The sequence below is a fragment of the Typopeltis vanoorti genome, chromosome 10, assembly GCF_054136105.1.
Source record: "Typopeltis vanoorti isolate ZY-2024b chromosome 10, IOZ_Tvanoo_1.0, whole genome shotgun sequence".
Classification (NCBI taxonomy): domain Eukaryota; kingdom Metazoa; phylum Arthropoda; class Arachnida; order Uropygi; family Thelyphonidae; genus Typopeltis; species Typopeltis vanoorti.
Window position 1 is genome coordinate 52291522 of NC_143558.1, and position 13297 is coordinate 52304818.

The following is a 13297-nucleotide window of genomic DNA, read 5'->3' on the forward strand; positions in this document are numbered from 1 at the left end:
GTCCCTAGCCTCATCAATCTCTTGGAGTACCTTTCCATCTATGTAGTACACAGCTGGTAATCTTTTAATCCCAAAATGCAAGACTTTACACTTTTCCACATTGAACTGACATCCATTTTCTTTTGCCCATTTTACCAGCTTATTTAAATCCTCCTGCAAACTTTCAACATCAGCTTGATTTTTTATTGCACTACACAACTTTGCATCATCAGCAAACAACTGAATATCTCCCTTTAAGCCGTTTCCTATATCATTTATATACAAATTAAACAACATTGGCCCAAGCACAGAGCCCTGAGGCACACCACTGGTCACCTGCCTCATTCTGGACTCGGCTCCTCCATACACCACCTTATGGTATCTCTCCCTGAGCCATTCTCTTATCCATATCACCAATTTAATATCCATTCCCATCTGCTCCAATTTGCGTAACAGTGTTCTATGGGGTATCCTGTCAAAAGCCTTAGCAAAATCCAGAAGTACCACTGTGTAGCCAGTTCCTTTGTCCAACTCTGATGTTATTCTGTTATGGATAGTTAATAGATTGCTAAGGCAGGATCTACCTTTAACAAAACCATGTTGGCCTCTATAGAGTATCATATCCTGATCCACCCATTCTTGAATTTTGTCTTTAACCAACTTTTCCAATACTTTTACCACTACTCCTGAGATGGTGATTGGTCTGTAATTCAATACTGCAGTTTTAGAGCCACCCTTATGCAAAGGAACCACTTTGCCTAACTTCCACTCCCTAGGGACCATACCAGAGTTCAAACTTAAATTAAATATCCAGGTAAGAGGGGTTGACAATTCATTTGCACATTCACGCAACACCCGAGCTGATATTCCATCTAAGCCTACCGCAGTGTTTGCATTTAAGTTCCGCAATATATTTAATACCTCTGATTCTTTAGCTTCAATTCTCACATTAGGTATTGCTATAGGTATAGAGATATCCTCACTTGGGTGATAGACTTTTGAGAAGTGATCACTCAGTAACTCGACTATTACATCTGATTTTGTCACCTCAATACCATCAGCACCCACTAAGGTTATCCTTCCGAAGTCATTCTTCCTCTTACTTGCCACATAGCGGAAGAACTCTTTGGGATTACCCTTGATCTCTTTGGCTAAGGTCTTCTCATAATCTGATTTAGCTTTTCTTACTATGCTGGTAACCTTCCTAGCTTGAGCCTTGTACTGCTCATGGGTGTCCTGATCACCCTTCTCCTTGTAAGTTCTCCATAACATTTTCTTTTTTTGTAGTTCAAGCTTGATACTACTGCTCATCCATCTAATGCCTGCCTTGTTTGACCTCCTGACCATGGGGACACAATCTGATATTGCTTTCCTCAGATACCCACTGATTTTATCCCAAGCACTGCTAACATCTTTCCCTTGCAATATGTTCTGCCATGGGATGGCTGCAAGCTCACTCCGAAGCTTGTTATAATTGCCTAACCTGTAGTTCCGTACATACCCCTTTTTAATAGAAAAATCCACAGATTTTGCAACCTCCCAAGTCAATACCACATGATCGCTTTCACCAACTGGAGGTAACGAGGTCACCTTACTTATGCATATAACCTCTGAACCAATAACCAGGTCCAACACTCTCACACCACGTGTCCCTTCAGTTACGTGCTGTTTCAAGTAATTATCTCGTAGCAGATGTATGAACTCCATTTCCTTTTTGCTACGTGATATTTCCTCCTTCCAATTGATATCACCATAATTAAAATCCCCCATAATAATCACTAAGCCTTCACTCATTGCACTAAGTTGCTGATGCATGAATTCAATATCTCCCCCTGTACTCCCTGGCCTATAGCAGCATCCAACTGTATATTTGGTTGCGTTGGTCACTATTTCGCACCAGACTGCCTCAAATGAACTCTCATTCACATGTCTATCATCATGATATACTACTTTCTTTGGCTGCAACACATCAGCTATCATCAACAGTACTCGTCCTCCTGTTCTATCTTCTCTATCCTCCCTGAAAATACTGTACCCATCACATTCAATTCCAGTGACCACATCTTCTGCTGACAGCCAAGTTTCACTAATGCCTACAACTTTTGGTGAGATTTCACTGACTAATGCCAAAAATTCTTCTCTCTTATTTCTAATGCTTCTAGCATTGGTATACAAAAATTGCAGATTCCCTCTAGATCTTGTACCGGCTTTAGAACTGATATATAAGTCACTAACTACCGTAGTCCTATGCCGATTTTTTTCCCCTCTCTTCTGCAATTTATTCTGCCTATAAGGATCAATAAATACACAATCAGTGCTAAAGTTTCTCTCTCTTACACTCAACCTTTTCAATATTAGTTTCCCTGCCCAATAACTTCAACCTGTTCAGAAAACAATAACTTCTTCAATCTCTTATGTCCTTCCATGTTAAGATGCAGTCCATCTCTAGCATACAACTGCCTTTTTCCTTCAAACACACTCCAAACATCAACAAACTCCAGACCTCTTTTTCTGCACATTCTTGCAATCATATCATTCATTATCATTGCTCGTCTACTTAACTCGTAATTGTCAAAACGAGGCAGCACACACACTATTCTCCCATTGACACTTTTCCTCTTCACAATATCTAATAATGTTCTTAAATCTTTTCCTACCCGATTTATACTACCTCTCAGGTCATTCGTACCCACCATAACTATCATCTTGTCTGTTTCATGCCCTCTCTTTATTGCTAAAGCCACTCTTTCTATTGTACCATCAGCCAAGCACTCCTCATGCATACCACTCTCCATACCCTTAATCATAGAATCACCATATATTTTACCACTATTAACTTCATTCAAGTTCACACTCATGGACTCATTCTCTACACTATTCAGCATGACATATTTCATTCTTCAGCTCACGTTGGAATTTAAAAGCTCGTTCAGAATTTGTGTCATTAACAAGAAAATGATTTTTCAATTTATTGTACAGTTCAAGACCGTCTTGAACTATATTTTCAGTGAGGGGAACATGTTTTTCTTCCGCTTTACCATTGTTTTCTGGATCTTCTACGATATCTAAAGTTAATCAATATCCAATAATATCATCATCACTTAAGGCATTATCCGCAAGTAATTCGTGTACATCAGTGTTTCTCAACCTTTCTAAGGCCAAGGACCAGTAAAATGCTGAAAACAATTCTACAGATCACTAAGTTGCAGAGGCGTTGTGGGGGGGGGGGATGATCTGCCCTGGTCTGCACTTTTTTGGCATATAAGAAATTTTGCCTTACTGTCTATAAAACGGCAACTGAGTGATGACATTGACTTTGAAAATGTCATCGACGATTTTGGGAACAAAAAGCAAGAAAAGTAACATTTTAGAATGTTGGAATTAAAGTTTACTTCAAAAATAAACATAATGTTTTAATTTATTTCCCTATACATCGTTTTGACTTTTCGTAATTTTTTAAAAACCTAAGTAGGAATTACCAACATTTCAGAAAAACTGTGCCATTTATAAAATAATAAATCTAAGAGCATATTTTGAATACATATGGAAACATAATTAAATTGGAAGTAAACGATTGAGAGTGTATCATCATTGAACTAAGTTTTAATTTTTATTAAACAAATTAATAATATGATCTAATTATGTTGCTACTTACTTTTAATGAGATGGTTGAGCTCCTCAGCCCTTGCATAGTTGCTGGATATCTGACTCAATATTGGTCAAATTCAGTCGAAGATCGGCATACACACGAAGACGATTTCTGTATTTTGTTTTTATTTGAAGGTGCAATGAAAATCCTTTCTCACAAAGATATGTTGTAGAGAACTGCATGATGATTTTCAATGCTTGTTCAGATAATTTGGGAAATTCACTTCTCACTGAAGGCAAGATCCAAAATCGAGCCTAACCAAGATCACTGAATTGCATTTTAAGTCCACTGACACTTGAAAGCTCAATTAACTGTTGTTTTTTCGAGAACGAAAGGTCATTCTTGTGACTGCAAGCCTGAAATGGATTGCGAACCCACAGAAATTTCTTATAAAAGTTATTTGGAAAATGTTTCAAAATTCCATTTCAGATTTTTGAGGTGGTCACAAACACTTTCCAGAAACTCAGAATCAACAAAAATATCATTTTCCACTAAAAAGGATTCCAATGTTGGAAAAGGTGCAAATTGTCTGTCTTTTACATAATTAATCTGTAAAAACAGTTTTTTCTCAAATGCCTTTATTTTGTCTTAGGCATCAAGAACAGTTAAAGAAATTCCCTCAAGGGAGAGATTTAGTTCATTTAATTTTGAAAAATTTCTGAAAGGATAGTGTTGATAACCATGCTTCTTCAACAAGAATGATGCAAAATCGGAATTATGTTCATTTACAAATAATAAAAAACTTCGCACCTTAATTGAAATAACCTTGATCGAATTTTGCCCCTGGAATGCCAGCGAATTTCAGAATCAAGCAAAAGTTGTATATATATATATATTCATTGCCCATTTCATTGCAGCGTACTGAAAATAACCTGTTATTTAATGATCGAACTTTAATAAAATTAACCAGCTTTATAGCATTATATAGCACAGTTTTAATTCTGATGGCATTCCTTTGAAGCCTAATGCTTCCCTATGTATGAAACAATGTACCCAATTCATATCCGGAGCTACTTCCTTGACCATGGAAACAACCCCACTATGCCTGCCTGTAAGGGGATGCTCAATTAACATAGCATATTAACTGAGCATCATTTGTAGCATCAGTAGTCTCATCTATTTATAATGCATAGTAAGGACTCTTCTTAACTCTTTCGATTAACTGAGATTCTACGTCACCTGCCATATCATTAATTCTGTGACCGATAGTGTCATTTAAAAGAGGAATCAAATCAACATCTTTTAGTAACTTGTTGCCAAACATCGTTTTTACCACATCTTTTATAGCTGGAAGTAGCAAATTTTCTCCGATAGAATGAGGTTTCCCTGTTTTTGCTATGCGCAAACTTAAGAGATAGGATGCTTCCAGTGCCTTGCTATAATGAAACTCATGGCCGAAACTATATCTTTCCCATGATTTAATGTCCCTAAGCATCACTGAAAAAATTCAATTGGCTTATTTTTCACATTCATGTTTAGTTTCTAAATGTCGTTGGGGTTCCACAGGTTTCATACACTCGTTCGACAACACTTCATAACACAAAACACATTGAGGTTTCTGTTCACTTTCATCTCCACACCAAGTAAACCAAAATTCCAAATATGAACTGTTATATTTCCTACTATATTTTTTCTTTGAACTGCTTGTTTCTTCTACTTTAATAGTATCAGATTTACTGGCCGTTACAACACGTATCACAATTATGGTTAGCATCACCTGTTTCATTTGCTCTTCTTTTCAAAGTCCTAGTTCTAAGCCACTTTTCCATTATTAAAAAACGTTTCCAAAAATATATATAAATATATAATATTGGGGTTAACTCAGGACACACATTATTAAAGGGAAACCTGCAATAATAAAAATCAATAAACAGCAAGCCATTGGTTGAAATGTGGATAACATGTATTCACTTCAAATATGACAAAAGCAAGGGAAGGCAGAAGCAATAAAACTATATTGTTGTTCACTTCACCCCTCTTTTATTATTATCATTCTGCTACTACAAATTTAGCGGCAGAATGATGAATAATAAAAATGGTGAAGTGAACAACAATATAGTTTTATTGCTTCCACTTTTGAACATTCTGATGATATTTGTTGTTGTTGTTTTAAGTCTCCATTTGATTTCAATAATTTTTACTTATTCAATTTTAATTTGTTTAGATAATTAAAAATATATATATTTATTTAATTAATTTAAGTCTGCCTGTGGACCACTTGTCACATTGTCGTGGACCACCTGTGGTCCGCAGACCACAGGTTGAGAAACATTGGTCCACTTCATTTTGGCTAAATGTATCAAAGCCTTCTCCACCAATTTCTTGTGCCAGGGTAATGATTTCAGCTGATAATGTAGATGTTTGTTTGCATGGTTGCACTGTTTGCAATGCATCCAGTTCAAGCTACTTTCTAGCAGGCATTTAAAGTTTGTGGTCTTATTTCATCAATAGCAGATGCAACATGATTTAAGCAGTCCAAAATAGAAATTATTTCCAAACATCGGTTACTGTTAATGATTCATTTTCTAGTTTATCCAATATAAATTCAAAAGTGTGCATAACGTAATATTTTTTAAAATTAGCAATTATGCCTTGATCTAATGGCTGAATAATGCTTGTTATATTCGGTAATAAAACACTACCTGCACATTTCGATGTCCTAAATGTGGATAATTTGGTGCATTGTCAACAATTACTAAAACTTTAAAATCGAGAGCTTTTTGCTTCATATATGTTTCCACTTCTGGTACAAAGCAATTATTGAACCATTCAGTAAATATAGCAGTTATTACCCAGGCCTTTGTATTAGCTATCTAATGTACCGGTAGCTGTTTAAATCTTTGCCTTTCACCCTCCTGCTGGCCGAGGTGGATTAAATAGCAAGTCCACCCAGAATTTTTCATGGATCAAAACTTCACCGCCATTCTATCTTTTATCAAGTATTTACCCTCCTCTGCTGTTAATCCCTTAACAGCGATTTTAGAGCCATTAGTGGATTAACTGTGGTCGAGCGACTTTTGAATTACTTGTCTTTACATGCACTATGTTACTTGGAATTTTCTTCACTGTACTAGTATATTTGATCTTTCTTTCTTTTTTTTTTTTCTGCACAATTTATTTATTGGGCCTCTTTCCAAAAAATAGAACTTTCACATCTGCCAAAATAAATAATCAATTCTGAAATGACCACAGATCAGCCTTTGGAATTAATATATTTTAGCAATAGTAAATTTCCTTCACTTTACTGTCAATATAGATTCTTTTTCACGAATTTTCAAATGTTTGTTTACATTTAAAATATTTTGTCAAATATTTATATTTTTAAATAACATTTAGAGAAATAAATATGACATTTTACTTTCTTTCTTTGAAAATATTTTTATATGGATTGTCACATTTCAATTTTAGGAATGAATTTTTTTTTTTTATGAACAACAAATGATTATAAACTGCCTTACTCAGTTTCCGATATTGTGTCTTTTTTAGTATCAACATATACCTAATGGTATATTTTATCAGAGACTCTTCGCCTTCTTCTTTTGCTTAAAATTGCAACAGATTTTTTTTTTTCTTTTGTAGGATGCACATTACTGTGATATCCATTGCTTAACCACTGTAGATATTTTGAAAATATAATAGGAAGGATATCCTGTATGTAATGATTCAAAAGTGATGCTCATTTTTAGGATTTTTTACTGCAATTCCCCCCCACACACACACACATACACACCCCAGTCCTGGAACTCAGTTATTATTAATATTATTATTACTACGGGCAACTCCAAGGAGTCCTTAGACTCATCGAGGGAGGCCCTAAACATCATGTCCACACAACTATTCGACATTCTCACAGTATTTCTCATACCTTGCCTTGAACTCATTTACTGTCATAGCACCCACAACAGACTCAGGCAGCTTATTCCACTCATTTACCACTCTAAAAGTGGTAAATGAGTGGAACCCAGCTCTAACACCCTTACTAACCACACTCTTGCCCAGCTTCCATAGATGTCCCCTAGTCCTCCCACCACCAGTCCTGATCTTAAAAATATTAATCTGAATTAATCCTATAGAAACCCTTCAGCAATTTCAATGTCTCAATCATATCTCCTCTTTTCTGCCTATCAACCAATTTCTGCAACCCACAAATCTTCAACCTGTTCTCATAAGGTTCCATAGACCTGCTATCATCTTAGTCACTCGCCTCTAGATCCTCTCAACCTCCTCCCCCATCAAGAAGAAACCTAGGTAACCAAACTGGGCATAGTAGTCACGATGAGGTCTTATCAAGGCTCGGTACAGAGGAACAATAACTTGCTTATCATTGTTCGTCAAAGTATTCTTCAGCAACCAAGTAATTTCATGAGCTGATTTAGCCACTTTTGCAATGATCCCCTAAACTTCATCTCTCTATCCACCAACACTCCCAAGTCCCTGGCCTCATCAATCTCCTGGAGTACAGTTCCACCAATGTGGTATGCTGCTAATCTTTTCACCCCAAAATGCATAACCTTACATTTTGTCACATTAAATTGACATCCATTCTCCTTAGCCCAGACCACCAATCTATCCAAATCATCCTGCAAGATTTTGACATCTTCTGCATTCACTATTGCCCTACCCAGCTTTGCATCATCAGCAAACAAATCAACCATTCCTCTTAGATCCTTCCCTATATCATTAATGAACAGATTAAACAGCAGTGGTCCAAGAACAGAACCCTGTGGCACACCACTAGGTCACAGGGCCGTCTTTTGGACTCTACTCCTAAATAAACTACTCTCTGATATCTCTCCATCAGCCACCCTCCTATCCATCTCACTAACCCTTTATCCATTCCCATATGTTGCAGTTTATGGATTAGAATTCCATGTGGTATCCTGTCAAAGTCCTTAGCCAGTTCCAGCAGTATCACTGTAAACCCATTACCCTTATCCAGTTCAGCCATCTCTGTGTTATAAAACTTGAGCAAGTTACTGAGACATGCTCTACCCTTCACAAAGCCATGCTGTCCCCCATACAGTATCTCATTTTCATCAATCCATTCCTGTATTTTTCCCTTGAATACTTTCTCCAAGACCTTAACAACGACTCCTGATATGCTCATTGGTTGGTAATTTGCAACAGTAGTCTTGCATTCTCCTCTATGCAGTGAAACTATTTTCCCCTCTTTCCACACCTTCGGGACTAAACCAGACCCAAGACTCGGATTAAAAAACATGGTCAAGGGCACTGATAATTCTTTAGTCGCTTCACGTAAGACCTGTGCCGGTATACCATCCAATCCCATAGATGTATATACATTAAGGTTCTGTAATAGACTATTCACCTCCACTTCATTCACCACAATTCCCGTATAAACTAATGGTTCCTTCATTCTTCAATATCAGCACTTTACCGTTTTGACAAAAGGAATAAAGCAATAATATTGTTGCATATTGGAAGCTTCTAATTCTGTACTCTTTCTTTGCATCTGAAATCAGCTGTTCAGCGGTCTGCTGAAATTATTCTAAGATTTAGAAATACTATGCTATATTTTCAATATAGCATATAAAACTGTATACCACACAAAGAAAGTTCAGGTGTGTTATTTTTGTTTCTTTTTTTTAAAAAAAACAAAATCTAAATATTACTACTTCTATTGCTGCTGGTTGCTATTTCTGAAATACGTCTTAGAAATCCTGACAATAATCAGGATTTCTAAGACGGAAAGCTTTTCTTCCAGATTATTTCTAATAATCTGGAAGAAAAGCTAAAAGCCTTAGATTACTCTTTTGAGAAACACAAGAGAGAAAATTTTTTCCAGAAGTTGCACCAAATTGCCTCAAGAAAGAATGTCTTGTTTCATTTTCACTTGTTCAGACATCCTATCACAGAAAAACTGACATTTCTTTTACAGGCTGATGAAGTATTTATGCCAAAAATGATTTCTTTATTTATAGTGATCAGTTTCACTTTTATTATCGAAAAGTTCTAAATTATTCGATACAAATATCTTGAAAAAAAGGATTTGAATTTTTTAAGAGAAAAGGCACATAGCTGTTACTTAATCATTTATTTTTTTAGTTGGGGGGGGTAGGCCTATTCAATCTGCAGGCGTTACAAACGTAAATCACTTCGGGAACACTCATGCAGTTTAGTGTAAAATAGTGGCAAAAGTTTTACTTCAATAATGTCACCTTTCTAAACTAGAAGAAAATGTTGAAAGTTTATTTTTCACTTGGTTAGAGTATAATAAAATTAGAGTATAATAAAACAAAGGAGTGTTGGTAGCTTGCTCCACCTTTGCAAGGAGTCGTCCTGGTGTTGTACCACCTTACCCCAGTCCTGAAGATACCTTCGGGTGCAAACTTTGTTTGCTCACACTTGGATAAAGTATTAAACTAAATTTATTATATTCTAACCAAGTGAAAAATAAACTTTCAACAATAGTAATTATCCATTGTAATGCAATAACCTTTACAGGGTAAAGGGTGTAGTAACTGCATCACTGCACCCATCGATAAGGGGAGATCTGAATATTTATCATGCTCGATTACAGTCTGCCTTCCCATATAAGGTTTGAAATCTTAAAGATATCCACTTTCAGATTAAAAGCATAAAAAATTTTACCCCATACTTTGCTTTCTTTTTGGGAATATACTGCTTACATTTCAGTCTACCTTTGAATTGCATAAGACTTTCATCGATACTCAAGTGTCTCTCAGGAATGTACAGTGATCTACATTTCTGACAGATTTTCATCAGAAAATCATAAATTTTGTTGAGAACTGGGCAAGGATGTGTTGCCTGATCATATTCCTCATTATTCTGAAAATGCAAATACTTCATGATGAGACTGGATTGTTTTTTCAGTCAAAACATCACAAAACATTGGTGTGTTCAGAATCCAGTCTGTAGACCAATACATTTCGAAAGTGGGCTTTTTCACGATGCCTTGCACAATCAAGAGTGCTATAAATGTAAGGAGCATGTTGATATCTATTGGGCTCCAAAGTTTACTGCGAGAATGCGGACTGTATTCAACTTGCTGATGATGTTGGCAAGCATAAAGGTTAGTCTGTTTCACTATGAAGAAAAGAATATCACCGTCTAAAAATAGACAAAAAGAGCCGAAAATGTTATTGGAGTCAAAGTTTTCAGTAATTCCTGACTTACTTATGAATGGAAACCGTGATCAAGCTGGTGTATGGTCATGGTGATCACCCATTTCCTGCACAAAGACATATCTAAATTATTGGCAGAATTGCTATCTTCAGACCTAGAAAGATTTCTCTCCTCGTCGGTAGAACAAGAGCTGCTCGAAAGGCCAGGGTTCCAACTTTTTTTCATCTCATGGACTTTCCTTTTCTTACCCTGCATGTTACTGCTATTGCTGCTGCTGCTCTTGCTTGCCATCTCACAAATGAATTGTTTATTGGGTATGCTTTCTAATATTCCTTTCTGCCCAATAAAAGTTGTAGACTAACGGAGATTACTAACCCCTACCCACTGGGAACCAGATCAAAAGAACATGCCCAGCAGGCAGCACACTAAAGTGCCTCTTGCAATAACTGAATATTTTACAGGCAGAAATTCCTTGTTTTGTTTTTCCATCTTTCTCATTGATTAGCAGACATTCGAAACATATTATTCTGATATTGCATTTGTAGGATGACAGTGCTTTTAAATATTAATTTCCCCTATTATCCAATGTCACATAACTTTCTGATTTATAACAATGAGGAAATAATGTGTATATTTTCTTATTTATAATTTGATAATTTATACTAATCAAAACTTAGTTTCTTTGTCAAAAAAATTAAACGTTATGGCAAACAATCACTATGGAAAAATAACAAATTAAATAAAAACTTCACCTAAAACTATCAAAGTCGAAATAAAGTTCATTTCTATTGTGAAAATATGAAATTTTACATTTGATGCATGCACATATACATATTTTGTATCAGAGAATATACGCAAAAGCATCGCTTACTTTAAAATTGGAGAAAAATATATAAACTAGCAGAAAATATATACATATCAATTTAAATAAAAACTGTTTATTTCATTTTATAAAGACCGATTATACAGGGAAACCAAAAAAGATGAAAGTGCAAAGAACAGTAGATTTCAATATTTTGAAAAAACTTAGTGATATGATATGACAAAATTAGCACAAAAACATTAAACATTGGTTCTCCAAGGTAACAATATTTAAGTGAAAAAAGTATGCAAGGATTTATATTCTGTCCTGGAATTATAAACTGTACAATAAAAAGAGAAAATAAAAATAATTTCTATATTTTTAGTCTGTCTAATATAACTAACAGTCAAGTTTCCCAGCATAAAACAAGGAACTGTGTTTCTTGTTATGGAGAACTGAGACTCTAGCTTCGCGAGATAATCTGTTTAAGTGTTCTCTGTGGCGGGAAGGATTATCGCACCATCTAAAAGACAGAACAGCCAAATTGCACTTCTTATCCATGTTCTTTCAACAGGTGTATTGCATCGTATCCAGATTTAGCTGGTTGGGAGGTTAAGAGCACGTGGCCTTAGAGATCGTTTTACTAGGAGGGGTTTCAACATTCGATCTCCTGATGCATTGCTACAAAGTAACAATGTTACTCTATCTTTGCTTGCTCCACTTGCTTTTTTCTCAGACTTTGCGAAGTAACTCCAATTAGGCATTTTCCTCCAAAACAATCCTGTTTTGTTAGCATTAAACACTCAATCAGGACAGTATCCACCATCTTCAATAATTTTGGCTAACCTCTCTTGAAAATTTTTGGCTGCTTCATCTGCTGCTGCAACCTCGCCTGTAATCTTCAAGTTATGAAGTGCATTCCTTTTTAAAAACCCAGTTAGCCATACTTTGCTAGCCGAAAATTCTTTATCAGCCTGGGAAGCGGAAGTAGACAGCTCCAATTGCTTCGTCTCTTCATAAAACCGAAGAGCTTTTTGTTTAATTAAATAACCACCACTTATAGGAATTCTTCTTTGAGTTAATGCTTCAATCCAAATTATGAGTGGTCATTCTGTTTTTTCTAATAAAGCATCTCTTGATTACGATGATAATTTGGCATTAGTTTTGTGCCAGAAATGAAATTTTCTTATTGTGACTTCATTCTTTTTTGATTGCACTTATAGCTGATTTACCTGAATTAAAATGTTTACCAATTGCCATAGATCTCTCGCTCTCCTTTTGCAAAGCGATCTAAAATTGCAATTTTCATTTCCAAAAAAATTGCTTTTCTTTGGTGCTTTTTTTTCTCCATTGGGCCATATATTAAATCTTTAAAATAAAAATTAGTTCAAAATTTAGGCTTTTGATAATGAAAAGACAAACACCTACATGCAAAATTAAACTTCGCGGACACTCACTGCTTACACGTTACTCACCTGACTCCAGAATGTGCTGCAACACGTTGTTCATTATGTAGAATGGTACATAAGTTTTGAAGTTATGCACCACATAACGTCTAATCCACATAAAAATGATACGCATAAAAAGAGACCTGAGTGCATATAATTTTTTGGTATCTTTAATTTATAGTAACATCATATTCCATGCACCCTGACCTTTTCAATTCCATTAATAATCATTCAGTATTCAGTCTTACTCTGTGTTTCTTCTTTTAACTGCCAATTCAAGTTTTATAAACTATTGGAGAATCAAGCCATCTC

General features: G+C 35.6%; 1 protein-coding gene across 1 annotated transcript in view; it reads left to right on the plus strand.

The window, feature by feature from the left end:
• LOC150102416 (muscle-specific protein 300 kDa-like) overlaps window positions 1-13297 on the plus strand; it is a 1203500-nt gene that overhangs the window by 520166 nt on the left and 670037 nt on the right. The window lies entirely within an intron of this gene.